This window comes from Alligator sinensis, unplaced genomic scaffold (assembly GCF_000455745.1).
Source record: "Alligator sinensis unplaced genomic scaffold, ASM45574v1 scaffold1008_1, whole genome shotgun sequence".
Lineage (NCBI taxonomy): Eukaryota > Metazoa > Chordata > Crocodylia > Alligatoridae > Alligator > Alligator sinensis.
The window spans coordinates 46388-60081 of NW_005842013.1; the positions used below are offsets into that span (position 1 = coordinate 46388).

At 46.6% G+C, this 13694-nt stretch overlaps 1 protein-coding gene across 3 annotated transcripts in view; it reads left to right on the forward strand.

Annotated features, from left to right (window-relative positions):
• The first annotated feature begins 1644 nt into the window (after positions 1 to 1644).
• The window catches only part of PAK1 (p21 (RAC1) activated kinase 1), a 91444-nt gene continuing 79394 nt past the window's right edge, over positions 1645 to 13694 (forward strand). For 2 of the 3 annotated variants that reach the window (XM_006021951.3, XM_006021948.3), the window contains exon 1: positions 1645 to 2077. The gene's annotated coding sequence lies outside the window, so the exon portion shown is untranslated. Of the gene's footprint in view, positions 2078 to 12202; positions 12224 to 13694 lie in introns of those variants that run through there. The other variant, XM_025202060.1, reaches the window with a different exon arrangement.

The window sequence follows — 13694 nt, forward strand, 5'->3', positions numbered from 1 at the left end:
GTTCGGGGTCAGAGGCTGTGCCCCTAGCTCCCGTGCTCAATAGCTGCTGATGCCCCTTTCCTCCGAGAACGCGTCCAATCCCTTTTTGAACCTGGCCAAACTGTCGGCTTCCCCTGCATCCGGCAGCAATGAGTTGCACACCTTCGTGACACTGGGTGAAAAAGAACTTCCTTGTGCTAGTTTTAAATTAACTACTCACCTCATGTGGTGACCCCTGGTTCTAGTATTGCAAGAGAGTCAACAGTGAATGCATCCTTATTTACTTCCTCTTTGCTGTTTTGAATTTGGTAAACCCTCCTCACGTCCCCCCTCCAACATCTCTTTTCTGAACGCACCAGGCCTGGCTCCTTCATACCACTGAGTATCCTTATTGTTCTCCTTTTCTTTTTTAATCTCGTGTCTCGGGCCAAAGCAGCCAAATCAGTTGAGCAGAGCTCAATTGTTCAAGTCTGTGCAGCACTACCACGGGCAAGTCTCCTCCCTCCCAGACTTTTCAGCCCCTGGGGCTTCAGATGCTCCCAAATCCATGGTAGGTGTCCTATGTACAAGCCCCAAGCCTTGGCATTCAGATGCCCCTTGATGTGCTCGCCCCTAGCTAAAAGGCCAAAGGAGCAAGCTAGAGGGAAAGCCCAAGAGCAATCCCCTTCACCATAAATTATGTTGCCAAGATCTTCCCATTGGGAGGGCTTAGCAGACTCTTGCAGGGGAGTCTACCCCAGTGCAATGGGTGGGTCTCTACTCTCAACAGCGCCAAGTTGCTCAAGGCCAGGAAGAAGGGGATCTCCCCTGCCAGGTACATATGAGCCAGGACTATCAGCATGGTATCTCCGCTGCCAGGCAAGCTTGCTCTTCTCCGAGCTCACAGCTGGGCTGCCGCAGGCTCCTGCCTACGCTTTGCCCATGCAGCGAGCTGTCCGCGCTCCCCATCTGTTTGGTGCAAGCGCTGTCCAGGGCCACTACTTTCCCGCAGCTGCGGAGCCCAGGGGTGAGCGCCAACACCTCACCCCAGCTCTTCCACCCCTTCCCTTGCAGCCTCCAGCAGGGGTAGGCAGCCCCCAGCACGGGTGCCAGGCTGCAAGGCATTTTGCTTGGCACGCACATCTCGGGGCGGACGGCAGGGAAGGGTCTGGGGGCTGCACTGCCACATCGGCTCCCTGCCCTGGCACGCCGACATCTTATAGGCATTTTCGGCCAAACAAACATCGCCCACCCCTGAGGCAAGCAAACTCTGCCCCAAACCCCCTCGCTCGTCCCTGTCCTCCAAGCCTGAGTCCAGGCTAAAGGGGCAGCTGGGGGGCAACAAGCGGCTCATGCCCAGGCGGCAAAGAGCTGCCCACTTTGGAGTGGGCTGGTGGTCCTTGGCATGCTGGTGGGAGAAGCAGTGAGCATCCCTCGGGGTCACTCAGCCCCTTGCCCTGTCCCTCCTCTCCCGGGGAAGCCCCAGCCCGTGTGCGGAGGAGCGGCAGGGCGCCGGGGAGGTCGCAGCCCGGCTCCTTCGCCCGGGGCTGCGGGGAGGAGCTCGCACCCCGCGGCCCGGAGGCGGAGCGGGAGGCGGGCACGGCTCGCCCAGGGGCTGGAGCCGGAGCCGGAGCCGGAGCCGGAGCCTGCCGCCCCCGGGGGGGATTCAGCCGCCTTGGACCCCGGGGCTCGGGCGGAGCTGAAGTTTGGGAGCCGCCGCCGCCTCCGGCTCTCCGCTCGCAGCCCCGATGCTCCCGCAGCATCCGCCTGCGCGGCGCCGGGCGCTCCCCCGCCCCTGCGGCCCCGACCCGCACTTCTGCCCCGGCTCGCACGTTCCTTAGCTGCAGAATTGCTCTCGCACGGCTCCGCGGTCAACGAACAAAGCAAAAGCAGCGAGCCCCCCAAAAAAGCTCTGGGGTCGCACCAGGAGCTGAAAAGCGCAGCAGCCCAGCCGTGCCCGTGGCAGTGCCAGCTGGCCCCATCCGCTGACTGTGCAAATGGTGATTTTTGCATCCTTCATCCCACCCTGCCACCTGGGGCTGGTACCCCAGTGCTGCTGAGAGCCGCTGCCTTGTCTCAGCTGAGGCAAGCGGGTTTCCCCAAGTGCCAGACCGAAGAGGTAGGTCCTACAGGTGTAATAAGGCGTCAGCAGGCGGAATCGGTGTGTTTTAGCCATGGCTGAATAGTCAGAGAAGAGCGGGTGTTGTGGGGAGAGGCGTGTGTCTGGTTTTCAGCAAGTCAGAGCACAAGAGGAAGAAAGTCTTGTCCTTTTCCCTGGGACTCAAAAGGTTGCATATTAGCATTCGCCTCTGCCCCATCCTTTGCGTGTGCCTTTACTCTGAATGTCTTTTTTTATGCTTTGGGAGCTTTGTGATGTATTAGATCTCAGCCCGCAAGGTAAAGCGGATCCGTGGTGACTTTGGGAGCTGAGGGCACTCATTCTTACCTTTCATGACAGGGCTCGGAAAGAGGCTTTGGGCTCATCTTAGCCTGGGTCCGCTGAGAGGACTTTGTTGTAATCCTCTCTCCATTTGGTGCCGGTTCTTTGTAGGAGTAGGAATGATTTTCCTGCAGAGGAGGGAGCTGGAAACCAGGAGAATCGTAACACTGCCGTTCCAGCATCGATTACTTTTGCTTTTTACTGAGACAGAACTTCTCCTTCTCTGTCCACATAAGGCGAGAAATGCTGAAGTTCAGGGATGGAGGGTGACAGCGAGGTGGATAATTGGCACGTTTGAATCCCGTGGGGAGACCAGAGATTGCAAGTGGGATACTAAAACTACCTCTCCTATAAATGACTTTGAAATCAACCCCCAAAATAAGTTTGAGGAAGAAACCAGTCCTGCTGAATGAGGACGGTAGCCAGCTTGCTGACCAGCTGAAATACCTTCTTGGTGAATATTGTGCGTGACGTTACGTTGCAAGAGGGGAAAATGTAGCAAGAGAGAAAATGTGAACCGAAAGACTTGAATTTCCCACACCACGAGGGGCCTGAACGTTTTTCCTTGCAATTAATTGACTGCATTAGATGAACATGCATTTTGGCACGTTTACTTTTATCTGTTTTAAATGCAGTCCAACCATCTCACCCAAAGGGTCACGATATTAACCATTCCTCCTACTTACTTGATATCATATGGTGTATTTTTTGTTCCTGGTGACCACACCACAGCTGATAACAGCCCCTCAACTGGGCATTCGCCAGGCTCCTGTGTTTGGGTCTCATTGGGCCTTGTCCCAGAAAACTCAGTCTAAACTGAGCGTGTCCAGGAAGGACACGAGAAGGAGAAGTGGTCTCAAGTTTAGTCGCAGAGGTTTGTGGTTCACGTAGGATTGCAGGTTCCTTTATTTTTAAATGTTATCTCATTTTTTTTCTGGGGGTGGGAACGTGCATGTTGCAGAAGTTGTTTGGATGAAATGCTTTCTTTTGGGAGGCACTGTGGTGTCCCACATGGTTTTGCAGGCCTGTTACAATATGCTCACGATAATCATCCAGGTTTTGGACTGATTGTGTGATCTGGAGCTCCAAATGTTTTGGTTTTGATTATTGAAGCTAGCCAGCTCCTTTTTGATCTTTCCATCTAATCTGGCATGCAGGTTAAACAATAACCTTCTTGGATGGTTTCTTTTCTCATACAGCCTGTGCTCTTTGGACCTGACGTACCACTGCCTCGCTCTGCTTCTGGGCTGATGTAACACTGAAATCAAGGGTGTTAGACGGGTGGGAGAGTGGAATAAACAGTGATGAATTAGGCCTGGTGGTTTTGGTTTTAAAAGCTAACACAACTGTCTCCTCCTGTCTGCCAGTGCTGTGTGACTTGTGTCTACCTAGAAAAAAAATAAACCAGGTCAAAAGGAGGCACCAGTGTAAATTCACCCAGTTTTATTTCTTAATCTGAAGTTATTAACAGTAGACACTTGCAACCCGCCCTGGGAGGAGAGGTGTGCTTTGGACTAGGTGCTGTGCAGAACAGTATGTAGTTGGGTTCCCTGAGTACAAAGGTTAAAAGGACCAGAGAGGATGGGAGAAAGGTGTATTTTTTTTAAACAGATGGGAAACCTGAGTTGTAGAGAGGAAGTGACTTACTTGAATTTACACAGTAGGTTGGTTGGTTACAGAGCTGGGAGTCTCTTGAGTTCCAGTTCAGTGCCTTAAGTGCAAGACCAGTTTCTCCAGTTACGTGGATGAATCACTGCTGAGAAATCACTGTAGTTGACATAAAAAACAAAATCCCCCAAAGGCTATAGCAAAGACTTCATTGAGCTTTTCTTTCTGTTGCTGGTGGCATTGATGACCTTTCTTTTAAAAAAAAAAAAAGAAGCTAGATTGGGGAAAAATGCAAAAATCTAGAACTCTTGGTTCGGAGATGATACCTTTTATTACACCAAGTGAGAAAATGCAAAGAAAATGATCTTTTTTCTGCAAGCTTTTGGGCTCACACACCCTTCATCAGGCTCAGGGCAAGTTAAAGATGGGAAAAGGTCTCCAGGTTGTAGCCGGCTTGGTCTAGAGGGAAAAGGAACCAGAACTCGTGGTGGAGATGATTTCTTTTGCAAAAATCTCTAGATTTTTGCAAAAAAATCTAGTTGGTCTAATAAGATATCACCTCCACCATGAGTTCTGATTCAGACGGGAAAAGATAATCTTGCTTATATAAGGACGCCAAGGTTCCCTAGTCATCGAAATACCTGATAGCTCAAATGATGTAAAAACATTTCAAGCTACCCCCCTCTCACCAGACTTCTTTCACTGTCTGACAGCTTATGTTGTATTCATGAAGTGGGGGATGGGGGTAAATATTTTTCATTTAAAAACGAAAAAGTGGGGTTTGTTGTTGTGGTTTTTGTTTTCTATTTGCATATAGAAAGCTTTGTGAGCTGTGAATCTCATAACCTTTTCAGGAACTGTTTATGCTAAACATGGGCCTGAAATAATCCTCTCTGGATCGTTTCCAAATTTGCATAAATTCCCCACATCTTGTTTTGAAGCAGGCAGAAACAACTGATCATCTCGTCTGAAAATTTCACCCAGTGATTCCTGCCGTGGAAGGATTTGCGTAGCAGGGAATTTGAGTAAACACTATTGATTCCAGTTAACTTCCAGATGAATTAGAGCTATCTTTTTAGAAAGGCATCCAATCTCAATTAAAAAAAATCCCTCCCCGCCAAAAAAAAAAACAACCCCAAAAATTCCATGTGAGGGTGAATTTGCCACTACCCTCAGTAACTGTTATGAGAATTGAAGATCTTGTTATCTTATTTCAGTCTTATTTGTGAAACTCGTGAATTCTGATCTGGACTGACTCGCCCGATCATCTTTAGCTCATGCTAATTCAGGTTAAAGGAATATTTTAAGCTGCTACCCCAAATGTCAAGGGTTCCTACCTCTTAAGCTTCTGATTTAGGCCATGGCACCAATTATTTCAGTCTCTCTTACACCAGCATAACTTCACCCGAAGCCTGCGGTTCTAATAGAGCTGACAGGTCTATGGAACATGTGCTATAGTTTGTACCTTGGTAGCTTTAAGTATCTCTAATAGGAATTTCGAGCTGCAGCTCACATTGAAGCCCGAGCCGGGGTCCAAGGGAACTGATATGTATGTAAAGACAGACTCAGACTCTGATCCAGTGTGTCAAGGGAAATAACCAGATATCACAATATCCAGTTTGAAGAGGTCCAGATGACATCCGTTCAAGATGCTGCTGTATTAAAGCAGCCACCTCAACTTGAACTTCGGTGACCCTCCATATTAAAAGCGAAAGTTAACAGGCAAGTACCACGCTTCAGTCAACTAGGAGTACATGGTCTAAAAAGCATCAGAGGCAAATTGATGCATCCAGCTTTGAAAAGCAGTATTGATTTGTTCATTAACATTAATAAGGCTCTCAATTGTCAAGCCCCGTTATGTTTTGCGGCTTTTCTGGAAGCAGAGCCATTTACGTGTTGTAACCTGAAAGCTGCATGAAGAACTGGCTTGGGGGGAAATATTCATTTCCTTCATAAACCACAGGGCACATTAACCGGCTAGAACCTGGATTTCCTCCTGTGTAACATGTTTTTAATGGACCAGTAGCCTCCAAGGAGCTAGTGCTGGTAGTGTTTACTAGTTAAAATACACTTTAATGAGATTATATCAGATATGGTCTATGGCAACATAGTTCAGGGTCACCAGCAAAGGGCAGGGGAATAGGTTTATCTGCTTTGCTGCTGAATAAAAGGCTGGAAATCTCGTACATATTTTTAGTGCTTGGAGGTACCCCCCACCCCTTACACTATAGATTCAGGTCTTGTCCTAACCTGGAAAAAATGTTGGCTGACTGGAGATCTGGTAGGATTACAACATCAGGGCACCACAGAAGTAAAACCAGGCTAACTGAGTGGGGAAGGGATTTTTATTCATACTTCTTGTATAGCAATGGTTATTTTTGGTTTGCTGACAGGTAACCCAGATGCTTGCGGGGGGGAGATGTTTTCTTTAAGAGTTTGACAGTCTTGTCCTTTCAAGGAAAAGAATGTACCTTTAAAGAGAGTCAGGCCTTTTGTAGATATGATTTTGAAGAATGAAAAACCATTCTCCTTTTTTTGGCTTTACGGTGTAGCAATGTGGTCTCTGAACACTATAATAAGACCTGTGCCCTTAGCTCAATCCAAGTGCTCTCGGTGTCCTGATGGACCCTTGTGCTCAAAAAGAGTGGGTGCTGGGTATCTGTCATGCATTTCTTTGCTATACTAATTGCTCTATTTTGCCAAGTTCAGTAACACCCTTAATGTTAGAGGGTTTTCTGAGGACTTTGAGGTCTTGTGCCCTTGTGGTCTGTTCCCAAAAATAGAAGTAGCCGGCTAGTCTTAGAGCATCCATGTGAGGGGGGGAAAAAGTTGTAACACTAGAAATGAAAATCCTGTCTCCTGTCATTATTTAGTCACTGACTCTTATAATGAATAGTCACTCAATAAATCCTGTTCCCCCCCTCATGAATGTTTGGTTGAATTTTATTGTCAGATTGTCTAGAAGACTTAAATCTCTGTTTAACCACAGATGCCCCCAGCGGGTCTCAAACCTGATCTGAAAAGGCTACCTCTAAGGGCAAGAAGGGAGTTCAACCTTGGTGCCTAGGTCTCTTGAATTCTGGTTGCTGGGGGTCGTATTGGCTCATGGATGGTGCCAGTTTAATAGCTACCCGGCTGAGTAGGAGAAATGAATGGTGATGGGGCTGTAAGGGTGCAGGTAAGACATGCAGGTCAAGGCATGATGGGATCAGAAGCACGATCTATGCAATCAGGCTTCCCGCCATGCCACACGTAGCAGGCCTAGAGAGCATCTTTCTGGCGGTAGAAAGGAGCTTAAAAATGCTACCCAATTAAACACTTAAACTAGAATATAAAAAAGAGCCCTAGATGTATTTATTTCTAACTCTCATGATTTTTGAGGCTCGAACTTACGACTTGAATGTGCAGAGTTAGTAAAAGTGTCTTTAAAATGAAAGTAATGAAGATGCAGTAACAACATGGCTTGGCACTCAGAAGCGCTAGACTTTCACTTGGATCTTCTCTGAGTATCCTTAGGGAGAGCCATAGATATATCAAACAGTTGAAGAAAGTGCTGCGGTACAAGAAACGAACATGTCAGGTTGCAGCTGCATTGACCCATTAAAACCATCTACTATTTCATTTCTGACTGTCACATTTCTTATCCCTTTACATCAGCCCGTACATCTGTGTAATAAGGTAATTAGTGACTTAAGGCCCTTTTCAGTTTCTGTATTTTGGTGTTTAATCCATCACCTGTGGACTTCAGACTCCGGCTTAGCAGAGATAACAGTTACAAAGGATTTCATGAATCTTGCCTCTTTGTTAAGAAGTCCTTCCTGCCCCATCCAGCCGGCACAAAAAGACAGAGAGAGTGTGGGAACATAATTGCTGCTTCAGGGCCTATCCTAATCCTTTGCTGATGTTCCCAGACAAGATTTGGAAGAGATCTGAAAGCACAGCTTCACACTGACCCTGTACCTTGATGTGTGTGCATCTCTAGTGTTTGACAGCGTCAGGCTGGTTTCTCCCTTGAATCTTGAAGTCGTATCAATTAAAGCCCTGATACTAATCATTTGCAGCTTGAAAAAGGAAAGTGTTAGTGTTTTGCCTTGGTGTAGGTATGTCTGCATACGTACGGTCTCCTGCAACTTCTGCTCTCTTCTCCCAAAAACTGTGCCTGGTTTTCTGTATGCTTTTTACATTCACGATTTGTTTCTTGCCTACTTTTTCCCTCCTAAAAGACTCTCCAAAAACCGAAGCTATCCAGTTTTGTGCTAGTTGAGACATCAGCACCAATTAATTTGGAGGCAGTGATTGATTTTTTTTTTTGCTTTGTTTTTGTGTGCGCTTGTTTTAAAGCTCCGAGTTAAAATTTACATTAACAAAAACAGACACCTGAGAAGCACTTGGAAGGGGCAAGGTTTCTTGGATGAATATCCAACATCCTTTATTCTTTTAAGTAAAGGCACAGCTTGCTCTTCGCATGTAAGCACCCCCTCTGTCCTCCTACCAACCATCTAGCAGCAAAACTAAGGAAGACCCGACTTCATATTTTTAAGGGCAAAAAGGCAGATTGAAGTAAGACACAAACCCCAAAACATCTCTGGCCTCCTTGAAAAAAGTGCAAAAGGTGGCAACAAACCAATTGTGGGTGTTTTTGTTAAAAATTAAAAAGTACTCCCACATTACAGCATGTTTTAGTGCTGGGTTCAAAAGAAATGATGATTTCTAGTTATATATAGTCATTCATATTTGACCTGCTACAACCGGGAGTGGGGTTTTAAACTGCCTTAGGGCTTTGATGTCAATTGACTCATTTCACCGTCATAATACGGGTTCTGGTTTTCAGCTGAAAGTAATACTCACTGGAGAATGTCACCTGTCCCTTTTCCCAATTCCCCTGCCCGCCCCCAACATATTTTGCTGGTCTTTAAAACTTTAAAAGGCAAAAAACATTGTCTGCTCTATATTGCTGAGTTCTGTGTTGCTTTCCTCCTTGTCTATCTTGCACCCAAGTATGCGTGGGCTGCAGCAGAACAGCACTTGGAGCTGAATGCATTTGCTGAAGTTGGGCTGAGAATAGCCCTGCATACATTGAAAACCTCTTTCACAACTTTAAGCCCGTGGCTACTGACAGAAATGGAAATCCTCATGCCTTATGCAGTTCTTTGTGGGAAGGTTGTTGGGTTGTTTTAACACAGGTAATGAAAGCCAAATTTTAGTTCCCTTTTGTTTCTCTAGGCATGAGTCGTGCTCAGTGCAGAACACCTCCTGCCAGATCACCCACTCATCTGGCCCCTAGGACCTGCTGCGAATATTGCTGGCGTAAAGAGTCTTCATAAGGAAAATGGGTCTTAAGACCTTAGGGCAGGGGTGTCCAAGATATAGCCCATGGGCTAGATCCACCCTATGGAGCCATATCATCCAGCCCCCAGACTGCCTGTGGGTCTGAAAGTTGCTATAACAGGTCTGCTCCAACTTGCATCCCTGTCTGGGGCCATGTCTCCGGGGCTCTGGAGCTGTGCTGCACAGCCCTGGAGCGGCCGGAGAGGACTGGGCCACTTGTGGTGGCCGCTCCAGCCACTTTAGGACGTAAGCTGGTGTGCGGGCTCATCCGTGGGCTCAGTCTGGCCCTTAGACAGGCCTGTGGGGTGTGTTGAGTTTGATATCCTGCCTTCGGGACTGAACGACAGGCTTCGAGAAGCTGATTGGGGTCTGCTGTGATCACAGGGGAAAGTTCTTCCTAATCTCGGGAAGTTCGTGGCAGACTGGAAGACGGATGATTTATATACCTTCTAGCTATACCAGCGGTTCTCAACCACTTTAGATCTAAGGCATCCCTCCGAAAATGCCAGCTGTTAGTTTTCACTCATATTTTTAACTACAGAAAAATAACAGAGCAGCTTTTCTGCCGCAAAGATCTCAGGAAGATCGCAACTATGGATTTCTACTTGAAACATTTGGGTTTATCTGGTGAATTGTGCTTGCAAACCTAAGTGTCGACGTTTCATGGCATCCCGTGGCACCCTTGAAACGATTTCAAGGTGCCCCAGAGTGCCACATCACTGTCCTATATTTTTATATGGGCAAATAGTATCCACCTTTACATTGACATTAAATGCCCAGGTGCTTTTTGAATCCTCCTAATGTCTTTACTTCAGTATCCAGGCATGCTGTAATTCTGTGGGTTTAATATTTTGTGCTTTTATGTATTTATTTGAAATCTTGGGACTACAAATAGCCTGGGCCGTCCGAAGCACTTATAATTAAAGATAAACCTACCTGCAGTTTGGTAATGGGGATCAGACCCTTGCAATTCCCTCTCTCCTAGACAAATACCTTCATTTTGCCTTATTGTTTTTCATGCAGTTTTGCCATTGCTCTTCTTTAGCCAAGGTAACCCTTGGATGCGAGTGCCGTGTAGTCTCAAAGTGATACGTTGCAGCCCTCGAAAGAGGCGGCTTTTCCCTGCAAGCTCCACTCTCTGAATCTAAATTCATAAGGAGCCAAACCTGGATTCGCATAAGGAGAATTTCTATAGCTGACCTTGACTCTGTCAGATTAGCAAAATGGGCAGATGAAAAGCTTTCTCCCTGTGAGTCTGGCGTGTGATTTAGAGATATTTTTTTTTAGCAGCTCTAGCTGTGTGTGTGGTTATCTGCAGCTGCTCTCCTTTTGGTCGGCTTTGACTCAAACATTCATATTCTAATGTGCATTTGAACTTGAATTAACTCTTAGGCCTGTCCGGACAGCAAGAGCAAAGGGTCATTCTTTCCTGTCTTATAGGAACCTTCTCAAATTAAGCTTCTTTGGAAAGTTGATATCTAAATCATATGCTACAGATCCCTTTGGGAAAGCAAGGGAAGTCCTTTATGGTTTTGCATGTGTAGGAGCAGCTTGAGGTTTTTTTATCTTCACAATTTTATAAAAATCCTCCTTAGATAAAAGGTATGTTTGAACTAGACTTTTGAATTGGACCGGACATGTTCAATGTACTGTTAAAGTCTATAAAGACTGTCATGAGAGGGGACCGCCTACTCTCCTCTCAACATAACGTCCAGAAATGATATCTGCAGAATAGTGAAATAGTTTCAATATTTGTAGTGGTGTTAAGGTGCATCTGGCTTCAGCCTCCCCCCAAAATCTGGATCTTAAGGCTTCGGGGCCCGTTCCAAACCTGGCAGATCCCCAGGCCTCTCTTTGGGTAGCCCAAGCCCTGTGCACTACCAACAGCTCGCCTTAGTTGTCTCTCTCTGGGATCCATGATTGTGTATTTGCATGTGTATGGGAGAGAGGCTTTTCACTTTTTTATATATAATAAAATAAAAGTAATATATATAAAAAGTATATATAAAATAAAAGTTAATAAAAGTATATATATAAAAAAGTGAACCCCCTCCAACCAATTAAAAGCCATGGGGCTAATCATGAAAACAAACAATAACCAAAGAAGAATGATTAAAATTAAACGCAGGATGGGGAAGACCCTTGTGCCTTCCTTGAGAGAGTGGGGGAGAGAAAGAGAGAGAGGATCCGGGGCGGAGGGTCAACTCTCTATAGGGTCAGAAAAAGACACGGTGTGATCCTACCACGTCCTTTCCTCCGCTCCTCCCTCAGCCTGCCCGTTTTCCATACTTATAATTGCTTTTTGACTCGGTGATACCGGCTAGATCTGAGGTCTGTGGATCTCTCTCTTGAGCATAACACAGCGTTTCCTCCCGAAGGTATTTATTAGTAATGATCATTATCGGTCCCGGCTTTTGTAACTTCTCCCAGGTCCCCTGCAGAGATGTTTCTTTCAGCTGGACTCCGAGATGAATCTGAACAGAGAGGATGGCTCACGCTCTTCATGATTGCATTAGATCTTGGCTTTTAATGTTGTGCGGGGCCTTGGTCAGTGCTTTAGAAATCAAATGGTTGTTTCTGGCAGAGGCAAAACCTCAGGGTACTAGCTGCTTCCGGTGTTGTACTTGTATTGCAAGCTGGTTAGGACAGAGACCTTTTGATACAGGGCTTCTGTTATCGGGATTTTTGCACCTATTCATAGTGATGATAATCTGAAGGCTGGATAGTCTGGACAGACTTGGAAAGTCTGATTCTCGGCTGCCTTCTGTCTTGTATAGGCCTTTTGACCTGGGTGAAAAGCAGTGCCAAAGAAGGATGGAGAAGTCCTGTCCTTCCCATGATAGTGTAAAATGATGGGCCAGATGCTGTAATCGGTGGAGAATCAATCTGGTGAGCGACTGTTGGGGGTAATGTAATGACGACCAAAGGCAAAGCAATTCACCTGTGTGCACTCAGATCTGGCTGTATTTTGCAATTCAGGACCAAGATGAAGCATTTACAAGGCAGCAGGGAAGTGTTAGGGAAGACTCGCAGGCTAAGGCGGGCATGGAAGCCCTTCATGAATCAGATTTTTATTGTAGAGAGTCTTACTATGACAGGTCTGGTCACTCTTGCTGGAGAAGTAACCTATTGCTTTCAACAGGACTGCAGCTGGAATATGTCACTAGTCCTCAGCAAGTCCCATGGGGAAGAAGAGCCAGTGTTTTCAAGGTATTTCTAGGCAGAGAGATGCAGGTAGACGCCTATGCACTTCTGTATGTCCCATAGAGTCTAGTTCCTCCTGAAATCAAGAAGACAAGTTAACTACAACCAAGGAGCTTCTGAAAGTGCTGCTGGGTGCCTGTGTACCCCTTTATAAATCTGGTTTTCAAGTTATTCACTAGTGCGAGTAGGGGAGGGGCAGATTTTATCCTTTGGTGAATTTTTTTTTTAAAGCAACTGAAGACTTTGATCCTCCCTGCCTTGCAGTAGATAAACTGGAGGGCTTTCTGAGGGGTGCAACAGAAATGCCAGGGGCCTGAGGGATTGCTTCACCAGGGGAGATAAAAAGAGGAAAGCAAGTGTAATTTTTGTAATGAGGGGGGAAGGACCACAAGTAATGTCTGAAGGCTGTGTATGCTAAGCAGGGAAGGGAGCTGTTTTGGCCTCTGTGCACACGAGTCATACTGCACGTGTGTGCAATCCCCACGGTATTCAGCAGCTCCTCTTCCACGGGTAACGATTTGCACGGAAATAAATGGTGGTGGGGAAGTGCCGTGGAGCGGTACATGCTAGTGTCACTGGATGAGCAAGAGAGGACTTTAGCTGAACCCTGGGGAGAGGAATTCCTTGTAGTCAGGTCTGGTATTCCCTGGGGTGACTATTTTACACTGAGGGAGGAAGCTGCATTTATTAAAACATTTAAACCTATAAAGCAACTGAAGTCTTTGATCCTCCCTGCCTTGCAGTAGATAAACTGGAGGGCTTTCTGAGGGGTGCAACAGAAATGCCGGGAGCCCGAGGGATTGCTTCAGCAGGGGAGATAAAAAGAGGAAAGCAAGTGTAATTTTTGTAATGAGGGGGGAAGGACCACAAGTAATGTCTGAAGGCTGTGTATGCTAAGCAGGGAAGGGAGCTGTTTTGGCCTCTGTGCACACGAGTCATACTGCACGTGTGTGCAATCCCCACGGTATTCAGCAGCTCCTCTTCCACGGGTAACGATTTGCACGGAAATAAATGGTGGTGGGGAAGTGCCGTGGAGCGGTACATGCTAGTGTCACTGGATGAGCAAGAGAGGACTTTAGCTGAACCCTGGGGAGAGGAATTCCTTGTAGTCAGGTCTGGTATTCCCTGGGGTGACTATTTTACACTGAGGGAGGAA